Raw genomic sequence first — 23,885 nt, 5'->3', positions numbered from 1 at the left:
AACTTCAGCTTTTAGAGCTGTAGATTAGATAACTGTATCTGCAAGCACTGACTTTGAAGCTTAGACATAAACACCTCCTTAATATCCAACCAAGCCCTGCTAAGAAGAAACAATGACTTAGAGGGCAATGCAGAAGCTGGAAGAGCCTGAGGCTTGAGATCAAAGTCTATCTTAATACTAGTTGATAGTACATCCTATGACTCCCAGAAGGGATGACACAATACAGGGGAGAGGGACCAGCTTTTGGTCATGTTTTTTTCTGTTCCTGTTAATTTTGTCCTAGATTGACGTGTTTGTACTCTGCACGTGTCTGCTAATGGCAAAGAATCTGTTACAGTCACACCAAAAACTTTGCAATCTGTCCTGAGTAATAAGCTAGAGCAAGGTTATGTCTTTTCACAAAGAATGAGTTCACTTCACAAATTACATTCTAGATGTTTTTATCACACTATATTGACCCCTAACTGTGAACTCTAAAATTCATAGTTATCTTTCTCTCCTATTTCAACAAAAATGGTTTCTTTTTCTACCTTTCTATGGGAAACAGTGACAAGCTATTTGTCTTAAAAAAAGTTAAAGGCAGTACCTGGAAGATTTAAAGTTCATGCCACCTGGCCACCATGCGGGTTATATTCTTAACATCATGAATTTAGGGTAGGGAAAATGCATCAAAAGCAGCTGAATATCTGACCCTGCTTCCCCTCGGTTTTATGCAGCCCTGCACAGAAGAGGGAGCACAGTCAAAGGCACTGCAGCCCTTGGCTCCAACAGACAGCAATGCCGAAAATATGTGAAAATGCTCTGGCTTCATAATGACTCTAAAGTGCAGATTAGGCATATATGGTCCAATAACTGTGAACACAGAGGGAGTGCTACTAGGGCAGTGGTTTGAACGTAGATTTAAAAACCATGAAATATTTCTGTCAACTGCTCTGATCCCATAACTGCAGTTGCACCACTCATTGGCTGCATGTCTAATTACTGGCATTTTGTCTTTGGATATGCAAAAGTCTACTCTCCAAAGTGTATCCTAATCATCAAAATTTTTAAAATGCTTTTAATTTCTTAATAAATGCAATTAAAATTGAATTTGGTAATATCATACAAGGTTTTCTTAATCATATGCAACATCTATTACATACATTATTTAATGTACATAACCTTTCAGAGCCTACAAGCTATATATCAAAACCTCCATATTGCAAACAGCAACATAACATCTGAAGAGAGGGGACATCAGCACTGGTCCACAGACAAGTTAGATACACACTAGATCCGTAAGGTCCCACCACCTCCTTCTCCCAGCTGAGGCTGGGTTAGATGGACAGCTGAGTCCTTCTGTGGCACAGAAGGATTTCCACTGTTCCACTACATTGCTCCAGGGACTGAGGGTTCAGATCACTGCCCAGACTCAGTGCCTCTGCTACTCCATAACCCACCACGCAACACAGAAACAGCAAAGCAATTTCAATAGCTCATGAGTTGCTCAGGGCTCTAAAGTCACATTTGGACATTCTGGACAGAGGATATGAATTAGGAGATGTTTGGGAGCTTAAGCCAGTTTTAGTACTCACAGATGAACAATTTCTCAGCTGAACACTAGGTAAAGAACAGAAGGAGAAATTTTCAGTCCCATCCTGTAGTTCAGCCTACTCAGAGGAGCTGTGCCGGTCTAAAGGCTGCAGTAGTAATTTCGGTGACATTGTTTATTCAAAAAAAATCAAACTGTAAGAAATTTGATAAGCCTCTCTGGCCCCCATCATCTTCATGGCTGTCAGAAGACTATCTTCTTCCAATTATTGCGAGCTACAGCAAAGCAGGATGTTTTGCTTAGGTGACACCCATATGCCAAGGCCCTTTAAGACTGTGCACAGTAGCCTATGTTATCCTCATTGCACAGAAAAGCTACATCATTTGCTGCACCTGCTGCAATCATAAAGTACAGCGTTCCCTAAAGTATACTTTGATCTCTGTTACTACTCTATTCAGAAATTTGTTTTTCTTTCTCCCGGATTGCAAATCTCTTCTAACTACTATCCACAAGTGTTAACTACCGAACAGTTTAACTATCCCTCTGCAACATTTTTGAAGCTATTAAAGCATGCAGAGATGCAAAAAAAGGGAAGAAAATCTGGTCCAGGAAGTGGGAGGACTGCTGAAATTATGGTGTCATATTCTGAAATTCTCCTTGGAGGAAATGCATTGTTGAGAACAGCAAATATATGTGCTGGTTATTTCAGAACTCCCTACTTACATATCTTTGTCCCTGACAGTTAATACACTCGAGTTTAATAGATTGTTATTAATCATTGCTACTTTCTTGCCCATATCATATTAAAATTTAATTGGTGTGCTTCTTACTTAGATACTTTTGTTTACCCTATTTTTCTTCTCCTCCAGGAAACCTGGTTTTAGCTAGAGCCTCAAGCCACTAACCTCAAAAACAACCCGTTCCTTTTTACATCTTCATTTTTCTCCTGTTATTATGCTCTTTTATCCTGTTGTGGTTTTATTCCTCTCCAGCTACTGTATAATTTTCCTGAGCACCAGCATTTCATAGGCTTGAATCTTGAGATAGATGTAATAACTCCAAAGAGTTTGGACAGGTATATCTGTGTTCTGAGGCCTTAAACTGTAAATGAGAACCAAATTTAGATCAAATCAGTTGCACAAATCAGCTGTTTATATAATTTTTCCCTGGTATCCTGAGTATGGTAGTATCCTGAATACTGTAGTATCCTGTGGTGGCATATGCAATCAATAGAAGCCAGTTATCTATCTGAAATTCACTGTAGGTTAATAAAAAAGGATTAATAAAACACAGAAGGAACACACTGAGATCTCATTTTCTCCTCATCATCATCTATGTCAGTGTTATGAAGAACTGGTTATAATTAGAACCCTTAGATCTTATGAGTGCAAGTGCTGAAGAACTCTTTAGAGCTTTGGAAGATGTTGCCTGGAAGGATTTTTGAGAAAGATCTGGAGAACAATCATTCCTCCCTATAGCTTGTTAACTAGTACCATTATGAAGGGAATGTATTCTGTATTGGTAAAGATCTATACATGCCTTCTGTTTTTCCCAGACACTTGAGTGAATATTAAACTCCTGACTCAGCCACACAAAGAAATGGTGAAATTCTTAAAACATGTCTGAATCCCCTGGTACCTGATGAGATAAACGTTTTTTTCCTGAGCAGAACAAAAAGTAATTACTTTAATAAAATGTTATATTAAAACCATAATACATGTAAAATAGTTAAATGAAAAACCTTAAGACATATTTATGATAGCAGGTGGGAAGCTACATGTATATAGGTGAAATTATTACGTTTTCTTATTAAAAAGCTACAGTTTAGTTCAATCCAAGTTATTTGGGTCTTTCGTTTTGCAAATCTTGATTACAAGTAGCTTTCCCCTGAAGAATGCTTGGCAATGCTTGATCATTTATTTGCCTTCCAATATTCCTCAAGACCAAATAAAGAGCTATCTGTTTCTGAAAGCTAAAAAACAAAATGGTGCAGACTTGGTTCTGAGTAGAATATTATTGATTTATCACGTTTCAAGAAAGGTGTTGCCTGACCTCAAACCCCTCATAACTTGGATCAGATGAAAGGATTTTGGATGATGACCACAGACTCACCAGTATTTGCAGGCTGAAGGTGTAACTGGATTTGTAATGGCTGAATGTGGTTTGGCTTCAATATAATTTGTCTTTTTACCCCTTCCATTAACATTTTCTGTTTGTCAGGTAAAGCATTAGCATGTAGTGCCTTAAAACACATTTGCCACATAATGAAGATAATGAACACAGAAGTATTTTAGCAGCTTCATCTATTGTTCTTTCACCAGTTGATAGATAATTGCCATAATGCGACACTTTGCTATTTTGATCTTGTAGAGCATGAAATCCCATTACATTTGTACACTAATCAGGGCTGTCTATCAGTCCTTGCTCACATGAACAACTGTTTACAGACTCTGTTTCAAAACACTTTGCCCCATGCTCTTTTCCTGTGGTTTCTGCCACTTTCACCTCCCTTTCCCTAAACATAAGATTTTAATGTAATTCACTGAAATAAATCATTAGTTTCTTCCTATGTCATACCTTTCTTTTCCCCCTCCTCAAATCCTCTTCAAGTTTTCGAAGGAGGGGAGAAGAAAGTTTCTTCCATCCAGTCTGAACCTCTCTTTTTTTCAGTTGATATCCATTGAGTCCTGGCTTCCCATCATCCACTGCCATGAAGATCCTGGCTTCACATCCTCAATCACTTCCTTGTAGGTATGGGAAGACTGCACTTAAGTTCCCTGAAGCCATCCCTTCTCCAGGCTGAACAAGGCTCTTTCCTTCAGCTTCCACTCACAGGGCAGGTCCTCCAGCCTGACTGCCATGCTGACATTTTGCTGAACTTGCTTGAGTTTATCACTGTCTTTTATTTTCTAACAAATGCTGGTAGAAGAAGATAAATGTTCTCCTCAGTCTACAAGCTCTGCTGCTGTTAATACAGCTCAGAATGCTTTCTCTGCTGTGCTAGGGCACACCACTGGCTCATGTTCAGTTTTCTGACTGCCAGTAGATTCAAGTCCTTCTGCACAGAGCTCTTTACATCCTGTCAGTCCCCAGCTTGTATCGTCGCCAGTGGTTTGTCCTTCCCAAGTGTAGAACTTTGCTCTTGTCCTTGCTGTCCTTGCATAAGGTTCCTGTTGGTCCATCCCTCCCACCTCTCAGCAGCAGCCCAGCACTCAAGAGTATCGAACAGCCTCCTCGATCTGATGTGATCTACAGACTTGTTAAAAGATGTAGTCTGTTCCCTCTACAACTCTAGAAATGTAATCTGAGGACATGGCGGGAAATGAGTAGGGAAAGATACTGCTGGGAAAAGGTGAGAAGAAAAGCCATGAGGCTGAGAGAAGATTTTAGACTTGGCTCGTACCTAATTATTAAGTTTGTGATTCCTAAGGGCTAAATGTACAAGGGGACAGTAGCATGATGCAGCTGTTTTTTCTGGGGATTGACATATTTTACTACGTTTTTCTGCAGATTTATTGCATTGTAAGTAGGAAAAGTTCTGCTCCAAGAACTGCTTTATCTCCAGAAATCAGTAAAATCTCTTGAGAAAACATTGAGCTCATTGTTCTCGTGGAAAAAAAAGCAAGACTCTGCATTTTCTTATCACTTCAGTTATTTCAATATAGTAAACATTTTCAATATTACAAACACTTCAGCTTTGCCATGTACCCTCAGAAGCTCTGACTAGAGGCCATTTGTCAATGATTTTTGTCAATACTCTTGTGTATATACCATTTTCTTCTCGTTAATCATCAGCTTTACCTCTCCCAAGTACGTCAGGAAGATGATGGAGAAGATTTGGGTACCTGAAATTCATATTTGCAGAGAACTGTCTCCCTAATGCTTTAATTTCGGAAGTACTGTGGCAATACAATTGAAAATCGATGGCTGGCAACAGAATAAATTTCACAAAATGTACATAACCAATATTTCAGTCATGAAATATGTCTTATAAAGCCTCAAGTCATCGTGGTTTGTAAAGAGAGGAAACATGTTTTATTCTTGCAATCCATATAGCTGGAAAAAATGAGAGATTTTCAGACAACATAAGCCTTTCTTTGTAATTTGCAAAGATGGTAAGATGCTTACCATCTTTCTGAGAACAATGCAGTTCAGTGACTCTTCAGTGGCTGCTATTAGGCATCTGCTGTACAAATGACACAATCGCTTGCATAAAAACAATCAGTCCAGCCAGCTAGAGTTTGTATGTCCTTTGGATAAAGTCTCTGATGAATAGACCCTCCTCTCTTTCATTTCCAATCTATTATTAATAACATTCTCTGTGATCATCCAGGCACAAAGAATTAAGACAATAACTTTCTAAGTGAATAACAGAGCCTTAGCTTACCCAGTGGAATAACAGTCATTAAGTTTCTGCCAAAAGACCACTGCTTCAGACATAATGATGAGCAATTACCATATAGGCTTGGAAGGTCTTTATACGTAGTATATTAAGCTTCCCTTTTCTTGGAAGTTGCCTTGTGGTAACACCAAATGCATCAATTAAATTGCCTAATGAAAGGCATTTCAATATAAAACAATCTTCCCTCCCAGTGTAACCATCTCTTTTGTAATAATATAACAAGAATATAAATTATAGCTTTTGTGGATGATAATCTTTCTGTAGACAAGCTCAATGGGAAAAAAAGGGTCAAGGTAGGTAAGATTTTTGTGTTGCTGCAATAATGAAAAACTTTAAAAATTAACTTCTTGGGACAAGGAGGGAGATACAAGCAGCAATAAGTTTCCTTGTCAAACACGCTTGTCTTTCTCCCTCCTGACTTCGGACACTGTAGGTAGCCTAGAATAAGACCATGCTAGCCTCACACTGAAATGCTGCTTCTGTCTCTCTACTGTGTTGTGGTTTAACCACAGCCAGCAAATAAGCACCACATAGCTGTTCATTCAATCCCTCGCAGTGGGATGGGGGACAGAATTGGAAAAGTGAGAAAACTCACGGGTTGAGATAAAAACAATTTAATAGATAGGGCAGAAGCCGTGCACAAAAGCAAAGCAAAACAAGGAATTCATTCACCGCTTTCCATGGGCAGGCAGATGTTCAGCCCTCTCCAGGAGAGCTGGGCTTCATCATGCGCAGGGATTACTTAGGAAGACAAACAGCATTACTTCAAACATCCCTCACTTCCTTACTCTTTACCCAGCTTTATATGTGAGTATGACAGCATACAGTATGGAATATCCCTTCGGTCAGTGGGGTCAGCTGTACCGGCTGTGTCTCGTCCCAGCTCCTTGTGCACCCCCAGCCTTCTTGCTGGTAGGGCAGTGTAAGAAGCAGAAAAGGCTTTGATGCTGCACAAGCACTGCTCAGCAGCAATAAAAACATCCCCACATTTTCAGCATTGTTTTTAGCACAAATCCAGAACACTGACCCATACCAGCTACCATGAAGTAAATTAACTCTATCCCATGCCAAACCAGTACAGCTTCCCATATAGGGTGGAACTGTTCACAGTGTTCTCGTGAAGTATTGTAGTTGGGAGCGAGGAGACAAGCGATCACAATTTGGGCATCACCATTACGTGCATGCAGAGAGAAGATGAATGTAGGCGCAAGGACCTGCTGAGATCTCTGACCTTCTGACAGTGTGCACATTACACCTCCTGTTGTTGGACTGCCCTGATACCATCGTACATCCCCATCCTTTCTTTGTACTGTATCCAGCCACTCAGGACTAGTCATGAACCTGTCATTCTTCATGCATGACTTCATGCTGTTTTCTCTTTCAGAAAGGGACCTGGCAAAGGGAGAGAGAGCGCACTGTGCAACAACTGTTTCTTGTCTGTATCATTTAAACACATGAAGGAAATACAGTTTATGGGCTGCAGAAACTGTAGTTGCAGCCTTCCAAATTTCATATCCTCTTTCCGTGAGTTCTGTGCATATTTTCCTCTCTAGTTTTCATTACCTTGTCTTTTCAAAAGCCATGAATTCTTTTTATTTCACTCAACAAAATCTCAAATGAAGTAATTGTTTTACCACAGAGGAAGTTTAAATATGGAACTAGCACAAGGCAACACCCAAATTCTGAATGCATCCTGAAACACAAAGGTATTAGAGTCTGAGATACACATCTATCCACAACATCCTTCTCCCAAATATCTCAGCTGAAGTTCTGCATCCGGTTTGCAGAACTGCAGTGCTCTTCTGTTGCTCCCTAAATTGTAGGCAAACTCCGATCTAGATGTAAATTTTACACACAAGCATGTCTCTTGTTAAGGGAACAGGAATATTATGGGCCCTGTAGTGCCCATTTTTGAAAGTACAGGTGTTCTTTCACTTCCAAATACAGGGAAAACAGATTGCTACACTGCAGTTACAGAAGGTGATATATGATAAGAATGAATGTTGTAATAGAATGTCCACAATTCATTTACCTAAAAGAATCACAAAAAAAACCCTCCAGCATTCTGTATTTTAACCTTTCATCAAATGCAAATGCAATGTTATTCAACAAGACAACCAAACTTTAGGAACTCTCTCCTATGCATGCAAAGGACTGTTTTCTGAGTAAGAATGATAACCAGAAGATTGATTGATTGATTGATTGATCGATCTATCTTCTGATACAACTTCTGCCCCAAATATACATCTTTTGATCAGATTCCCAGACTAATCTAAATAGTCTCACAAAGTTGCAACCCTTAAACTTTGAAATGTTCTAGGGAGTTGTACCAGATGATGGACACTGTAAAAGTGATTCCAGGTTTAAGGATTGACACACCCCTAAGAGTTAAATACCTTTGTGCTTGCCTTCATGCTTGCCAATTATCCTGACATTATCCTTAATATAACCTGGACTAATACAGAACAAAAATTAAAAAGCTTGGATTCAGCATTGTATTGGAATTGAGCCCCTATAAAAAGTGTTTGCTTTCTCTCCTTTATTTAAAAAAAATGCCTACAGGAAAACATAAATTCTAAATGTGTTAATCCTTATTTGTTTAATGGGGAGGGATGTGTGTTTATTAGTAGTATTACAAGTACTGATATAGCTATATGTTAGAAGTAAATTTCAAAGCATTAAGAGTTTACATTTTAAGCCTTTATAGGAAGCAGGGTTGCTTTACAAATAGTGTCTGAAAATTTTACCTATTTTAGCTCTTTTTGCCTCCAATTTCACCATTTTGTGTATCTAAGCAATTTAAACACGCTTTCTGGCTTCTAAATATTATCTTCATTCTTTATCCCTTTTCTTGCACTGTACAGGTCTCCTCAACATGCACCTAACCTAAGGAATGTACTAACAGTCATGTTCTCTCATCAGCACATATTGCTCTTGACAGTGCTTAGCTGTAAATAGTCAAGTTAGCTTTTAATCATATGTTATGAATGACTTTCCATTCTTAATGCACAATTGCAATCATTTTCGCCCTTTAAAAATGGCTGAAATTTCTAATATACTTTCTTGGCTCAGAAGCTAGCTTTATTTAAAAATTGGTAAGTTAATATTTATTTAATTGATTTTAAAAATGAAAAGGCATTTTCCCAAAGTAGTGGGGTTTGTTGATGTAAAACAAACACACATTGTGAAAATTCCATGTAAAGAACTTGCTGAATAGTACAGGGCCTCCACACATGAAGAAACCAGATTTAACAATACTAAAGTTCAATTTAAATGTTTTAGAGTAACATGCTGGCACATACAACATATTGCTTATCTGGTAGTATGTGTCTTACAGGTTAAAGAGATGTTCCAAGAACTTTCAGGTGTACAGAATTGTGCAAAGAGGCCTGACAAATGCCAAGCTATTATGTTTAAATATAACCGTAAATGAATCATAGAATCATTCTGTGGTAGACAAATTATGAGCGTATATATATATGTATATATCTCTCTATATATGTAAACACTAGTCACAGGTGTACAGCTCTTACTTGTAGTACTGTTGGTTGTGAAGTTTTTGTGAAAACCTGAAATAACCTGTCTGAAATAATTCTGAAAAGCTGAAGTTTCAGATTCAATGGACCAATAAGTTAATGAATAAACGTTATCTAATGAGTTTGGTTAAATTCTTTTCTTTAAACAGAAGAGTGGGTAGGACCGGGATTTTGCCCACATCAGACTGAGAAAAAAATTTTATATCTTCAGATGAATCTTGTCAAAAGTGCAAAATATTATTAGTACGTAGCAGTGAAGTCCTTTCAAATAGCTGAGTCTTCATGCCCCTTAGAGAACAATGGTTCTAAAAATATCTTCAGTATTTCCCTCTTTACTTTACTTAAACTATGTCAAAAAAGACTGTGGTTCCCTCATCCATGTAAACAAAAGAGCCTACACAATTTCTTCCAATAGGAGCAAGTTAATTTACAGAAAAAACTTGACTTCACTGTCTTCTTTTTTTCAAAGTTTCCAAAGAGCTGTAATTTAAAGCATGTCAGTGTGTCAACCTGAGAATGTTTATACAGTGGAGCCAAACTGACAAAAAAGTACTCCCCTTCTCTGGCTCCAGGCAATATTTCTTGAACTCTCAGTTGCTCTTAAGGAAAAGAAGGGGCAGGAACATACATTCATTTGGGAGACCTACCATGTTCAGTAATGAGGATTTACACTGCAGAGACAGAGGATTGGGATGGAGTGATGATGCAACATTAATAATATTTTTTCCTCTCAGTCAATCTTGCTACACTGAGGAAGTGCAGCTGCACAGTTACCCAACTCTAGGCGAAAGGCTTGGTTTCGTTTTTCGCAAAATCCCCAAAAATGCGAGTCCTTCCCACATGTATAAATAGGGGAAATAGTCTAACTGTTTTCACATTTCCTGCTCCTCTTTATCTTTTCTTTAGTCTTTTCTATATTCATTATTAATAACAAATGGACAAATGAACTGCACATCTGGTTCAGCTTGGCAAGAACTCTCAGGATGGAAGTAGCAAGAGCTGCCAAGTGTCTTAATTTCAAAACGGAAATACTCCTATGAACACTTTCTGTTAGAGACTGATTGATTTTTGCTGCCAAGTCAAACAGGCCAGTCCCAGAGTTAGGACATTTTTGTAACTCCTTTCCTTTCCAAACCTATACTAGCAAAATGCTATTCATGAATTCAGTTAAGAGGCTGTGAGGGAGGGGAAATGAAAGATGTTTTCTCCAGCCGTTTTGACCCAGATTGCTTGAATTTCATTTTATGAGCTCATTTTGTGTAAGCTGAATTGGAGTGATGATATATTATTCTTTGTTTCTCCAATTTCTAATATTACAATTCTATGAAATAGTAACGTTTCCTCTATCAAAGCAAATGTAAATCTAATTTTACTGAACTGTAGAGTACTTCAGAATGCCACCAGAGGGTGCCAGTGCAATTGCAATCTTGAAATTCTAAGTTAAAAAAAAAAAAAACCAAAAATACAAACACGTAGGGAAAGATCATTATCTTGCAAAATAGCAGACAGCAAAGAAATAAAGACTATTGTTCCAAAGCATGGCGTTTGTGCTTCTTGAGGCAAAAATTCTCACATTTGAAATTACTCATAATGGGGAACAATAATATAAATGAAAAACAACCTTTCTTATATTTTTTCCCTAGGAATAGATGCATTATTCTGCATCGCACTGCACTTCAATAATTATTATTTTTTATTATTATTATTATATTTATTGTTTATTGTCACCTTGACAATGTCTTCCTTCATATTTTGCCCCACACGAATTCCTCAGCCTTTTTCTCATCTCTTAAAACTGGCATCTCCAAACCAGTGGAGATGGTTGCAAATCACCATCTCCCATCCCTATCAGCTGTGAGAAAGCTGTAAAATGTCTTGTGACTCTACCTAGCAATGCATCTGATGTCTTTCCTCTTAATGCTATTTCTTCGATTTTGCTAGAACTAAGAGTAGTTTGGTGACTGTCGAGCAATATATTCCAGACACATAGTAATGTTAAGCTCTTACTTCACTTAGTTTTGCTCTAAGCACGTAATTCCCAACAGTTCCTCATTTGTTGTTTTGGCTATTCAACTGACTTTAAATATTCATCTCTTGTTTCAGATTTGAAGTACAATGTGATTCATTTCTGCATCTTTAAGTGTCAGAGTTTTACAACTGAGCAACATGGTTAACCATCCATCACATCCTGAGCAATCTCTGCTGAATGTGCACATTTGCTTTTCTCTATCGTGAATAACACTGGAAATGGCAATTAATTTCTGTAAGGGCTTTTTAATGTTTTATTTTATACTGTCTTCCTTCTTCCATCTGCTAAATTGAAAAATCTATCCACTTCCCTTCTACTGCTTGTTCACCCACTGAAAATTGTGTCAATAGCCAAAGAAGCCAGTCCCAGGACTGGTGTGACTGAACAGGACCAGAAGTTTCTTCCAACCTTCAGATCAATCTTTTGCACTCCCATGACTTGGACAGTACATGGGGCATCCTATTTCTAATTAAGGAAATAGTTAAACAAAAAAAAAGTGGGATGAGGGGAGGAAGAATAGTGAAAAGGAAGACAAAAAAACTGCCAAGTGCAGAAGTCAGAAATAGAAGTAATAGTAAAACACATGGCAAGGATAAAAATCAACTACTGAAATGAGATTTAAGCCGTATGGGTTTTTGCTAGTTATGAGGACCACTTCAGGTTTCTCCAGGTTTGCCTATGCACATGGATTACTGCAATCAGTGGAGTATATCCCTAAGTAAGGAAAATAATGTGGTTTCCATGCCATGTGGTCCTTGCATCATAAGAAAAGGAGAAGGGAGGAAACTCTTACCCCATGAAGCCACAGTTTTGCCTAGAAAGGGAGCTATTCTTTTGTTCCACATCCACAACACAATGAAGTAGCAAAGGGTGGCAACTGGAGGACCAGAAATGCACAGAGAAGCCAGCACTACAACAAATTATAGAGTGCTGGTAGCTTTGATCCAGTGTTTGGTAGTTAAAATAAATGAGTTGTCAACTTTGTCTTTTGCTGAGACTATTCTTAGCACTTTTGGGTCTTTTAATATTCATCTTTTCATTTCTTTTCAAAACATTCATCAAGCTCTGAAGGTCTTCTCTAATTGAACTCTTAAAGCAAGATTGCTAACAGACATACCTATCTATTCTTCACATATATATATATATATTCTTTGTATAAATAGACACATACATATATTCTTCACATAAGCTCCATTAACTCATATGTCACTCAGAAGATTCCAAACTGTCATTTGTTATGCTTTCTACTTAGCATTAAATGCTTTTACAGACAAAATGTACCTTGATGATGCACTAGGATGTTTCGGTATCTGCTCACAATGCTGCTTTGTCTCTCAGCTGCAGTGTTTTCTAAACTGAGTTTCGTGAGTCATTAATACATTTTTCAGTGATGTATATCTTTCTAAAATGCTAAAATTTCTCAAAACCTTCACAAAAGCAGCAAAAAACATGTAGATTTCCCTCTACACTTTCACTACGCATTCTGACCGTGTTTTCAAGGTAAGTTTCCCTTGTGATAACTACTGGATAAAAACCAAACTGATTTCTATTCATTCTTTGCTCAGCATACTGACTCTTTTTTTACCCACTGTTTTTTCAGTAGTGCAGCAGTGCAATCCGTCCAACCTAGAGAAGAGCAAGCACTATTATAGGTCTGGGCCATCAGTGCATTCTGAAGTGGCAGCATGCCTTTTCCCCCTCATCTTCTGCAAGTTCTTTTGTATATTTCTGATTTTGTACCTTAGGCAACCATAGAGGTTTTAGGTTCAATAGCACCTGCTCCCAGTGCTCATCTTTTATTTTAATGTTTGGTTTCTCCACTGCAATTATTTGACCTGCACTTGTCCATGTCTGTACTGAGCAAGCAGTGGAATGCACAGAAGTGTGATGATTTGCTTCCTAATTTAAATTCATTACATATAACTTCATTTATAGTTTTGTAAAACGAATACCTTTAAATATCTCCCAATGCTGTTTACAGTAGAATTAATTTCTTTATGTATGCCATTAATTCATGACAACTTTGGCTTCTCTAACTTCAGTCAATAGTGTTTTTTCCTGTGTTGCTTTCTGTGGGTTTTACTATCCCATGTTTTTCCTGTCTCTACACTCCATTTAGCTTTATTAGGTTCATGATGCCTTTTTTTTGAATGACACTTGTTTACTCCTAGAACTGATATGATGTGAGAGTCAGTCCTTAATGTTATATTGTAGGTGTATATTAGAGTATTCAATCTTTTTTCACATTTGACCCTAGATCTTTCCTTCTTAGGCACTAAATGATAGGTCTATTTTGAAGCTAATTATTGACAATTTCAAGATTCTAAGAAATGCCAATGCTATTTCAGACCAAGTCAGACCAATGGTGAAATTGTTTCAGTCCACTGCAGTCTTTCCTCACAGCCAAAAAGTTATGGTTATTCTTGTAGTCACATTGTGGTATCCAGAAGTGCATTACACAGGAATACTTACATTAGTACACAATCTATTTGGATTTTGGAGTGTCTTGATATGTGTCTAAAGGCTTTGCTGCATAAACACTCTTTTAAGATTACTCTGAAACATTACATCTCATACACAAAAAGAGGTGTATTCTGCACATGAACTCAAAAAATCTTCTTTCTTTTAATTACTAATTCCTATCCTCCTATTTCTAAGCAAGGCATCTCTCAGTTTTTGTGATTCCAAACTTTATATTATTCATTAAAACCAGCCAGGCTCCACCTTTCCTGGCTTGGAGTTTCCAGTTTTTATGATCTCTTCAGTACATTTCCTTGGCAATCCCTTTTGAGGGCAAAAGTGATGAGAATGCAGATTCCCTCTGAGAAGGAGTTATTCTTATTGGAATTATCCATTGGATTAAATCATGCTATAGGAATAAAAGTGGCAAGATTCAACTGTTCAGCTGTTCCTTCAGAGCAGTTTTACCCAAAACAGAAAATGCAATTTTGCATGGGCACTTCTTGCCTATTTTATTTCACAGTTCTTAGGACATAAATTTTCAAGCCCTGAGATTCCTCCAACAAGTTTGTAAAAGGCTCCATTTATTAGAAAATTCACATGATTCAAGACAGAGGGGAAGCTGCCCAGCTGTGTGGCTGCATTTAATACTGCATAAACTATACTAGGCATGCTAATAGGGGAAAGCCCCTTAAGTCCCTCCTCCCACTAAGCCACCAGGCACTGACGTACAGTGTCACAGTCCTCTTTACCTTGAATTTCTTCAGCTCTTCAGCTGTTAATTTCACACAGGATGTCTGATCGCTCGTTCCCTTAAGTGATGTAAATTGATTTTCTAATAACTTTTAAAACTTCATTTTAGCTTGATCAAAATACATTACCACAGAAAGGGATCACTGAGTCATACGGACCACATGACAAATCCATTACACTGGACAGAAATGATGTAAGGCCAAAAACTATGCAGAAAGAAGTCCTGTAACTTAATATGCCACTTGATAACTCATACATCCTTATTGAAATTAATTAAATCCTGTGCTGTGAACTTCATAGGGTGCAGGTACAGACAAAAATTAAAAGGAAAATAAAAATAGTAGATAGAGAATTGGATATGTGTGAATGGGCAGGAATACGAGCATACAAAATAGCTACGAGGATTAATCGGAATCAAATATATTCAGTTTGCAGCAGCTGTTTGGGACTGGGGTATCCTAAAGACCATAGCTAGAGATGGGTTTCACTTCTCATCTAAGGTTTGTGTTTTTACATTGATTTAGAAGAATCAATGTCTGCAGCTACAGAAGGCTCCATCACAGGTCATATTGTCATGATGACACATCAGATGTGCTGAACCTCAGTGTGCCAATAATGCCAATATATTTTACTTGTCAAGGCGAATAGGCATCACCAGGTGACACAGGTGGATGACATCAAATTGAAGGAAGCAACTGATATCCTCAAGGCCAATCTACTGTGCTATTGAAAATGGTGCTTCAAGAGCCTGTCACACCACAGGCTTTCCCCAGATCTCCAGCAGGTCCAGAACTCCCAGCCAGGTCTTCTTTGGCCCTCAAAGACAAAGTTAAGGAGACAATAAAATACCTTGCTGTAAGCCTGGCTCTGGTATTATGAAAGTGCTTAGCAGATGCCAAAAATTTGCAAGAGTTGTTATGGAGATAGCAGAAGTCCTGTTCCAAGAGAGGACAGCCCAAGAAGTGGTCTGCGCAGGAGCCTGAGGCAAAGAGCAACAGTAAGGGAAGGTCTGGCTGCAGCAAGCGCCACAACTTACACAAAGGGTCACAGCTCAGCTCCCCAGCCACAGGGGTTAATGAAGAGAAGCAACTGAGAAGGGACTAGCAAAAGGATCTAAACTGAGTGGGAGTGGTCGCATAAAATTCAAACGTGAAATGTTTGATCTATTAGAAAGTCTCCCAGCTTCAAGATTAACATCTTTTAAATAAAATTTGATCATGTACAGTAAATGTAGACCAGCCTGGCAACACTGATTTTGATACTGTTCTTGGAGGTTTAAAGCCTATCACCTGACCACAGCCCCACAATACATCTCATTACACTACATCTAAAGTAATGAAATTACTATGAGACTGAAGTTATGTTTTCCACTTGTCAGGACAAAATTCGAATCTGTTGCATGCACTGAGAAACACATGTTCACATTCAAACGTTTAAATTAGAAGGCAAATTCTCAGAAATGCTTTGTTTACAGGACACTTATATTTGGAAGTCTACGTATGGGTAGCTGTTTGCTCTTTAGCTGTGATTATCTGAAAAAGCAAAGCTGAGGTCCTTTTATCCAAAGAAATACTAGCAGTAGCGGAGCTCATCAAAAGAGAAACACCATTTGTTCTAAGTGCTTGTTTATTATGGGGTGTTAATTCTTCATCTAAGAAGCCAGCAAATTAAATATAGTTTCCTGTCTAATGTCACTGCCATACAAACTTACAACCATGTTCCTGCTGACCGGGTCAGCATCAAGACAGATGGTCAGTCTGTGTCCAGCCTTTTACTCTCAAATCTCAGAGTAGCTGGTTTCCATTTCCCTCGTTCCTTTTTTAGGTAGGTAAGAAGCAGGTGCTCGGGTCCCTTCACCTCAGGGACTGCTGACTCCAGGGCTTCTCAGGTTCCCGTAAAAAGAAACTCTGCGTGAACGAGATGCAAAACTAGAAACTCAGACACCCGAGCTGCTTGTGCCGTTCCGCTCCCCCGCCTCGCCTCCAGCCCGGCAGTTCCCTGGCGCTGCAGTTTCCAGGAATCCGGGCACGCAGATTCGCGGGCGGTGCGGCGGGAGGGCAGCCAGGGGCCGCGGTGGGAGCACCACGCCTCTCCCTGCCCGCGCCAATTCCCGCAGGATCCGGGCAAACAGGAGCCTGGGCGCGGGCCGAGCGGGGCCGGCCCCTCCCCCGCGGGCAGGGGCGGCGCGGGGGCTGCTGCGGCGCGCGGCTCCTCGTTAGTATAGTGGTGAGTATCCCCGCCTGTCACGCGGGAGACCGGGGTTCGATTCCCCGACGGGGAGGGCCGCGCTCGATCAGAGCGCGCGGGCACTTTTTGCTGGCGCGCGCGCCGCGCTGGGCCGGCCGTTCAGCCCCGAGCGAAAAATTGTGCGCGCGCGGGCACTGCCCCTGCGCCCCCTCGCGCCGGGAGGGAAAAGCACATTGCTAGGCCTCCCCGTCGGGGAATCGAACCCCGGTCTCCCGCGTGACAGGCGGGGATACTCACCACTATACTAACGAGGAACTGCCCTGAGAGCACCCTTCGTGGGACTGGCTTTATAGGAATCCACACAACCACTCCCGGTACTGGGTGGTAGTAACGGAGGGCTTGCGGCAGAGGAGCGACAGAACCGGGAGTGGGGACAAACGAGCCTGCGTACGGCTGCAACGGCGCGGGAAGCGGGCTCGTCACTGCTGGGGGCCGATATCGGGGGTGTGGGTGGGGACATGTAACGCACTTGTGCGGGAAGGCGGGAAACGAAACAGTGGCGGAGGAGAAGGGCCGGAGCGGGCGAGGACTTGGCCCATTGGGCGCTGCAGCCGCAGCCCCGCGGCAGCCTGAGCCCTCCGCACCCTCCCGGCTCCTCGAACCCTGGGGGTCCCACGGCCAGCGACCCGGAATGGGCATCTTGTAACTCTCTGTTTGCCGAAACCCAGCAGGACCTCGTGGCGCAACGGTAGCGCGTCTGACTCCAGATCAGAAGGCTGCGTGTTCGAATCACGTCGGGGTCACTCACTTTTCTTCCTCGCGAGGGAAACTGAGGAACACTACTGTTATTGTGGGTTTTTTTTCTCCCTACAGCCCAGAGTCTACTCTTTTCGGTTGCGGCTGAGAGGGCAGCACGGCGCTGAGGGTTTAGTGGGGGTTATGGCATAGGATTGGTGCCGTAGCAATGTAATCATAAAGATCCCGTTGGATTAAATTGGTATGTCTTTGTGTATATAGGATTTTCGAACATCACGCTTAAACACAAAAGGCAAGGGCGTGTCTAAAGACTGACTTTATAAACACAACTCACTATATGGAAATGATGAGGAAGGATTCAGAAAGTTGTACAGATTTATATATATATATATATATATATAATAGATGTATACATTTTAACAGGGACAGGGTTCCCCAAAATGGCAGGGATACCATTGTTTTCAGTACAGAAATTCACATAACAGGGAGTGGAAGTAAAGGCAGAGGCAGCAAGTGGTCTGACGGAGTCAAGAGCTCAGACAGATACTTTTCTTAATAACCCTGAAGAAGAACGAGACCCTGACAGGGAGGGAGGGGGGACCAGGGTGCCCATGGGGGGCACCTCAGAGGGTTAGGCTGAAGAACAGAAGAGTTTTCTCAGAGTAACCATCTCCACATGCTGAGGTGCCAGAGGCAGAAAGGCACAGAGAGTACTTAGCTTTGATCGACACATGAGATAGTGAGTCCTAGAAGTAGTACTTTAGTGATTTGGAGAGACCGTAAAGTTTGACACTTGATGAAATTGAATTAGAAGAGAAACAGTAGTTTGTCGAGGGCCTGAATTTGAGGAACAGAGAGAATGCCACAGACACAATTCTCACTTTGTAAGAACTGATGATTAATGTTGTAAACTGTACAAGAAATGAATACAGAAGTCCTAGAAACCAGACTCAGCAGTCATCAAATTATGTGGGTTTTTTTAAGCCAAATAATTTGGGGTTTACAGGCTTATATTTTTTCCGTATATGCTTCAAACCTTTCAAATACAGAAGTTCTACATCTTCCTTAGGCAATCTGTTCAAGTGTTTTGCTATTCTTACTATTACAAAGGGACTATGTGTAGTTTAATTCTGATGTCTCTTTTGCTGTAACTTAAATCCAGCCTTTGTGTCATTGTGCTGGAGAACAGTTTATTCCCTTCTTTTTTATAGATACTTCTTACATATCTGAAATTCATTATTCCTCTCTAAAGCAGTTCTAGAGTAACAAACTGTGTTTGCTGGGGCTCTGATTGTTTGTATCTCTTGCCTTTCCAAAAAAGTTGCGTTTTTAAATGGTCAGAACTGATTGCAGTATTTCAGCTGACTCAGATTTTACCAGGTCTGAGTGGACAGGGAGGACTGCCTCACATGCTATGCTGACAGGACTTCCATTTATGTGGTTAGTCCTTTTTTTTTTTTTTTCTTTTCTTTTATGGGTAAACTGTGAGATGGATGCATTTTGTGTGGGATGCATAATCTGTTATGTATTTCCGTGATCCCACAAAGTATCTTGTCTCTCTGCCTCACCATGCAGAGAGCTGGATGTAAGAAGTGGTGGCAATCTGCTTGCATTCCTGTACCTCTGCCAAAGCAGGTGCTCTGCTCTAAACATGGCAGTTTGTTGCCAGTCAATACCTCTGGCTTGCAGTAAGGGGGTTCATCTAGTGACAATACAGAAGATCTGCTTATAGGAGTCAAAGTTTTCTGGGTGTGATTTCACACTAATATACCTGAGTGCAGGTTGTCACAAAACAGTCCGTATTGCTCTGCCCTGTCCATTCCTGCCTGCACATTCCCCTCCTTCCACTTGGATCATGTCTTGCAATGGCACAGCAGCAGCTGCTGGCTCAGCATGCAGATCTGGCAGCACAGCTACTAGAGCCAACACAAGAAAAGCACCAGGACAGGATAGAGAGCAGGACCATCCCCTGCAGCAACAACCACAAATACTAATGGCTTGGTTAAGGCTTTTGTCAGCTGGTTGGAGAGAGAGCCCACTGTCCCTAAATTGAAACAATCTAGTTATGTTTCAAAACTAAATGAAAGAATTAAATGCAACTTAGCTATATGCAAACTCTCCCTCTCAATTTCCTAACAGTGAAGTGGGGAGAGTAGTTCTCTTTTATCTCACAGCTGTTTTATCAAGTTGACTCCATTAATTCTGAGGCACTTAAATATGCTGGTGGGTATTTGTCTCTCACCAGCATTTTAACAGCACGTGTGCTTCTATGCTTTTTGTCTCTTTCTAACTTTTATTTAATCCTTTATTTTGTAACCCAAATGAATCTCTTAACACAGATTTTTTTTCTTGTGAAATTGTTCCTAGCTAACTATAGACAATAACATAAATGTACATAAGCTTCAAAAAATTGTGGAGCTGACGTAATAGCTTACATATGGTAAATAGAGTTTTTGCATTATCTCTGTCTGTATATGATAGAAATAGATGTACAAATAATTATAGTTTGGAAATGATTCAGTAAAGGATATTACCCTAAAAATTGCCCTTTTCATTTCATTTGTCAGTGTATTTAAGTAGGAGCTGATACTTCTGTTTTCAGTCTTTGTTGATACAGGCCTTTGACTATCACAGTTTCAGCAGTAAGAAGTTTTAAAGCAGTTGTACCCATTTCTTTCCCTGTCTGGGAGCAGCTGTACTGTGCTGGAAACCCCTGTATTCACCCGTCTGTGCACCATGTCAGGCGACACCACAGACCAGCATTCCTCAGTGGCTGGCAGCTCTAGAACTGCTCCAGAAGCAATATGGTCCATTATAGTAGGGCATGCTTTTTTCCTTATCACTTTGCTACTTCTACTTCAGACGTTTCTAATAAGAAAGCTAGAGTTATTTGGAAGCCCCTAATTTTTCTAAATTAATCAAGAATGTGAAAAAGAAATTATTTGATTCCAAAAAGTATATTTACAGTGCACTATAATGCTTAGGGAACTGCTTATTTTATTTACAGTAATGCTTTCCAGTTTCTATTGCCTTACTCAGATGTAATATCATTTTCATAGTGAAACCTGCTGTGCACCAAGACTGAATTAATACTTCATGTATAGCTTTTTTTACATTTTCTTATCAGCTCAGTCTATGGCAAGGGCATGTCTGCAACACTTACTTAAATGCCTTGGCTATGAACAAATTTATAGTCTTCACAATATTATGTGTTACGAGGCAAATGTTACACACGAATGCCAATTATACATCTATACTTCGTTATAGAGTGTTTTCCAAGCCCTTCGCTCAACATAGGTTACTTTTTTGAACACACAGATATAGAAAACATATTTTTTCAGTGTCTCACAACATAAGCTATTTATCTCATTTTTATGGGTAGCCTTAGAGATTAGGAATCACACACTTGGGGAAACTCAGAGCTAGAAATCTGAGACAGCTTAAGAGACATTCAATGTTTTCATGTTAAAGACATGAATGTATGACTCAAAAATCTCTTTCTCACACTCGGGAAAGCTAACAAATTCCAGACATTTGGGAGGGTCCTACAAAGGAAAGATTTTTGGCTTCTCCTTGCAGCATATTTCACATTTTTAGGCAAGCTTACAACACTTTTTTAACCACTAAAAGTGGCCACAGTCTCACAATATTTGCACTTTTTTTTCTAAGCTTCCTTTTTGTCAGCATTTATACCAACAAGAGATGAAGTGTGACTACCTGTTTCTCAGGTAGAGGTGGGTATTCTGGTCTTTGAAAACCAGAATTTGCTGTTGGGGATAAACATTCAAATACTGGAATGCTTCACAGAAGGCATGGTAAAACAACAGTTCCACATTCTAAACAATGACGAAACAAATCCTTGGATAGGCATATGGACCACCTCACATTTGCGGGGTTTGTTCCCCATTGTAATAACATTAGAAAGATCTTCTGAGCTCATCCATAATGGACTCATTCCCTTAGGCCCCTTGACTGCTGCCTAATGCTACAAAACGTGACTTACTTTCCTTCAAACAAAACAAACGATAAAGGTGCAGCTCCTCGGCTGTATAAAGGTCTAAAAGTTGCAGGTTCCAGTGTTAATCGTCACGCATGTGCACATTTTGGTGCTTTCTTATATTACTTTCCCATCTTTACTTTGCCTGGAGAACACCTGTTGATCCCAAGGTGCAACAATAAAGAGTAGAAACAGTAAAAAGTGCAGAACCAATAAGGGACAGTTTGTGCCAAGGATGGTTTAGGGACTTGGCTTACCAGAGAAGTCTAATGAATACTAAATTATTGTATGGTGCTTTGGAAGCAGCTCAAGTTAAAGCAATAGAAGAGTTCGTGTCTGTGCAAGGGAGTTACATCAGTGTAACAATGTAACAAAGTAAATAATTCACACACACACACACACACACACACAAAATAGTTGGAGAAATTACTCCAAAACTTAAATGGACTGTAAACATGTACTTTAATTAATGTTTAATTTAATTAATTAATCTGAGCCACAACCTCAGTGGCTCCACAACCTCTGTATTGGAGTTTGAATAAATAGCGACACATAAGATGTCAAGTTTCTGCTGTCTTTATGCTTCTATGCATAAAGTTCTGCCTGACAGCAAAAAAAGAAAACAAATAAAACCCAGATCCAAGATAAGGCCAGTCAACCCATCCATTTGTTATGACCAAAGCTGAACTGTAATGATTTACTACTTTATACTATGTTCCTGTTGGGGTTTTTTGTGCTATGTGTTAAAACCAGACTTACCATCAACGTACTTAGACTTCAAGCTCAACAATTTTGGTTCCTTCCACTCCTAAAGGGCCACTCACAAGAAAAGCCAGCACCACCTGTATTGCACATTATGATGAGTTGCACATGGTGGCTGCATTCTTGTGAGAAGCACAGTCAGAAAACAAGCTTCAGGCCTTATTGTACCATTATTGTCCATGGTGTTAAATGGTGACTGAACCAAGTTTTTAGATTGTATTTTCACAGTTAATTTTGGCTAAAAATTCCCCAGACTCAGTTTCCCCTTACACTGCTTTAAAACACTTTAGACTTGGTATGAGTTGAGACGCTTATTTTTTTACATTAATATGATAGCTGAAGAATCTCTCTGAAGCATGCTGTGCAACTGGTTCCATACCTGAATAAGAAGCGAATTCTTAAAGGTGGGGGAAAGTCTATTTTTCAAGGCACCTAAAAGCTTTTTAAGGTGAAAAATACTATCCATACTTTAGTACTATCAAATTCGGAAAGGAATTAAATTTCCTTTAAATAGAGACCTGTCATGTAATACCCATGTTCCTGGAAAAGTGTTGGATAAGATATGCTGAAAAATATATAGAACCATCTCACTTGTTCTATTCAGGCTTTAAAGTAAATAATACTAGTCAATCCACACTGATACATATTTGCTGTGTATGCTATTAATGGAAGAGGTTTCTGCCCACTGTTCAGCTTTTCTGTATAGCAAACTAATATGTGAAGTATATACAACACCAAGAAACAAGCACTTTCAGATATCAGTTATAATGAACTTCAGATGATTGCCACCTCATAGAACTACTTGCTCTAAAATAAATTCCTCAAGCAAAGCTTCTCACTTGTATTAATTACTTTGTTACACCACACCAATTCTTCAGTGGGAAGGTTCAAGCTTCCTGTGGGTGGGTCCTTGATTTGCCTCGAAATTACTTTACACAACAAAGATAACCCCCATCACCTTCATCTAGCTGATACTGCAGCTATGGTGAGATAAACAGGAACAACAGCTCCATGGTGGAGTACACCCAAACAGTGGAAATCCCCTTCCTCAACAGCAATTTAAAACTCTTTCGGGAACATAAAGAGGAGTGGGGGCAAACACTAATAATCCTGTTTTAGGTCCATGATTGATGAGCAAATTCACATTTAAATTCTTATCTCTAATACTGGAAGGCAGTTCTCGAAAGCATAGGATATATAGTCAGTTCTAAATACTAAACCCTTCGATGATAAAATACAAGCAGTGCTTGTTCACAGCGAGCAGCATGTAAACACAGAAAGATTCAACCGCTTATTTAGAGACTGCAAGACTATCTTAAAACTCAGTCTTACTTCCCCAGCAGGGACACACTTGCAAAATTGTTGAAGTCGGTTTTATAAGTAAATAAATAAATAAATACGCAAATAAAATAAATAAATAAAACAACTGTGTGCCTTTCAAACTCTGCGATACTATAGATGCGATTTTTTTG

General features: G+C 39.6%; 1 long non-coding RNA gene and 3 other non-coding genes across 4 annotated transcripts; 2 read left to right on the top strand and 2 right to left on the bottom strand.

The window, feature by feature from the left end:
* Positions 1-16,319: 16,319 nt before the first annotated feature.
* LOC114065279 lies at positions 16,320-17,293 on the bottom strand. The gene is made up of 2 exons (XR_003572911.1): positions 17,196-17,293; positions 16,320-16,618 (listed from the first exon to the last, which is right to left on the bottom strand). It is a non-coding gene; the product is annotated as an uncharacterized LOC114065279 (long non-coding RNA).
* Positions 16,921-16,992, top strand: TRNAD-GUC. The gene has a single exon. It is a non-coding gene; the product is annotated as a tRNA-Asp (tRNA).
* On the bottom strand, positions 17,141-17,212 carry TRNAD-GUC. Its single transcript has one exon. It is a non-coding gene; the product is annotated as a tRNA-Asp (tRNA).
* Positions 17,294-17,629: 336 nt separating the features above from the next.
* TRNAW-CCA lies at positions 17,630-17,701 on the top strand. The gene has a single exon. It is a non-coding gene; the product is annotated as a tRNA-Trp (tRNA).
* The last annotated feature ends 6,184 nt before the right edge of the window (positions 17,702-23,885 follow it).

This window comes from Empidonax traillii, unplaced genomic scaffold, assembly GCF_003031625.1.
Source record: "Empidonax traillii isolate 1590-97213 ecotype Southwest subspecies unplaced genomic scaffold, ASM303162v1 scaffold634:size670481, whole genome shotgun sequence".
NCBI lineage: Eukaryota > Metazoa > Chordata > Aves > Passeriformes > Tyrannidae > Empidonax > Empidonax traillii.
This window is presented reverse-complemented; position numbering and strand designations above follow the sequence as displayed.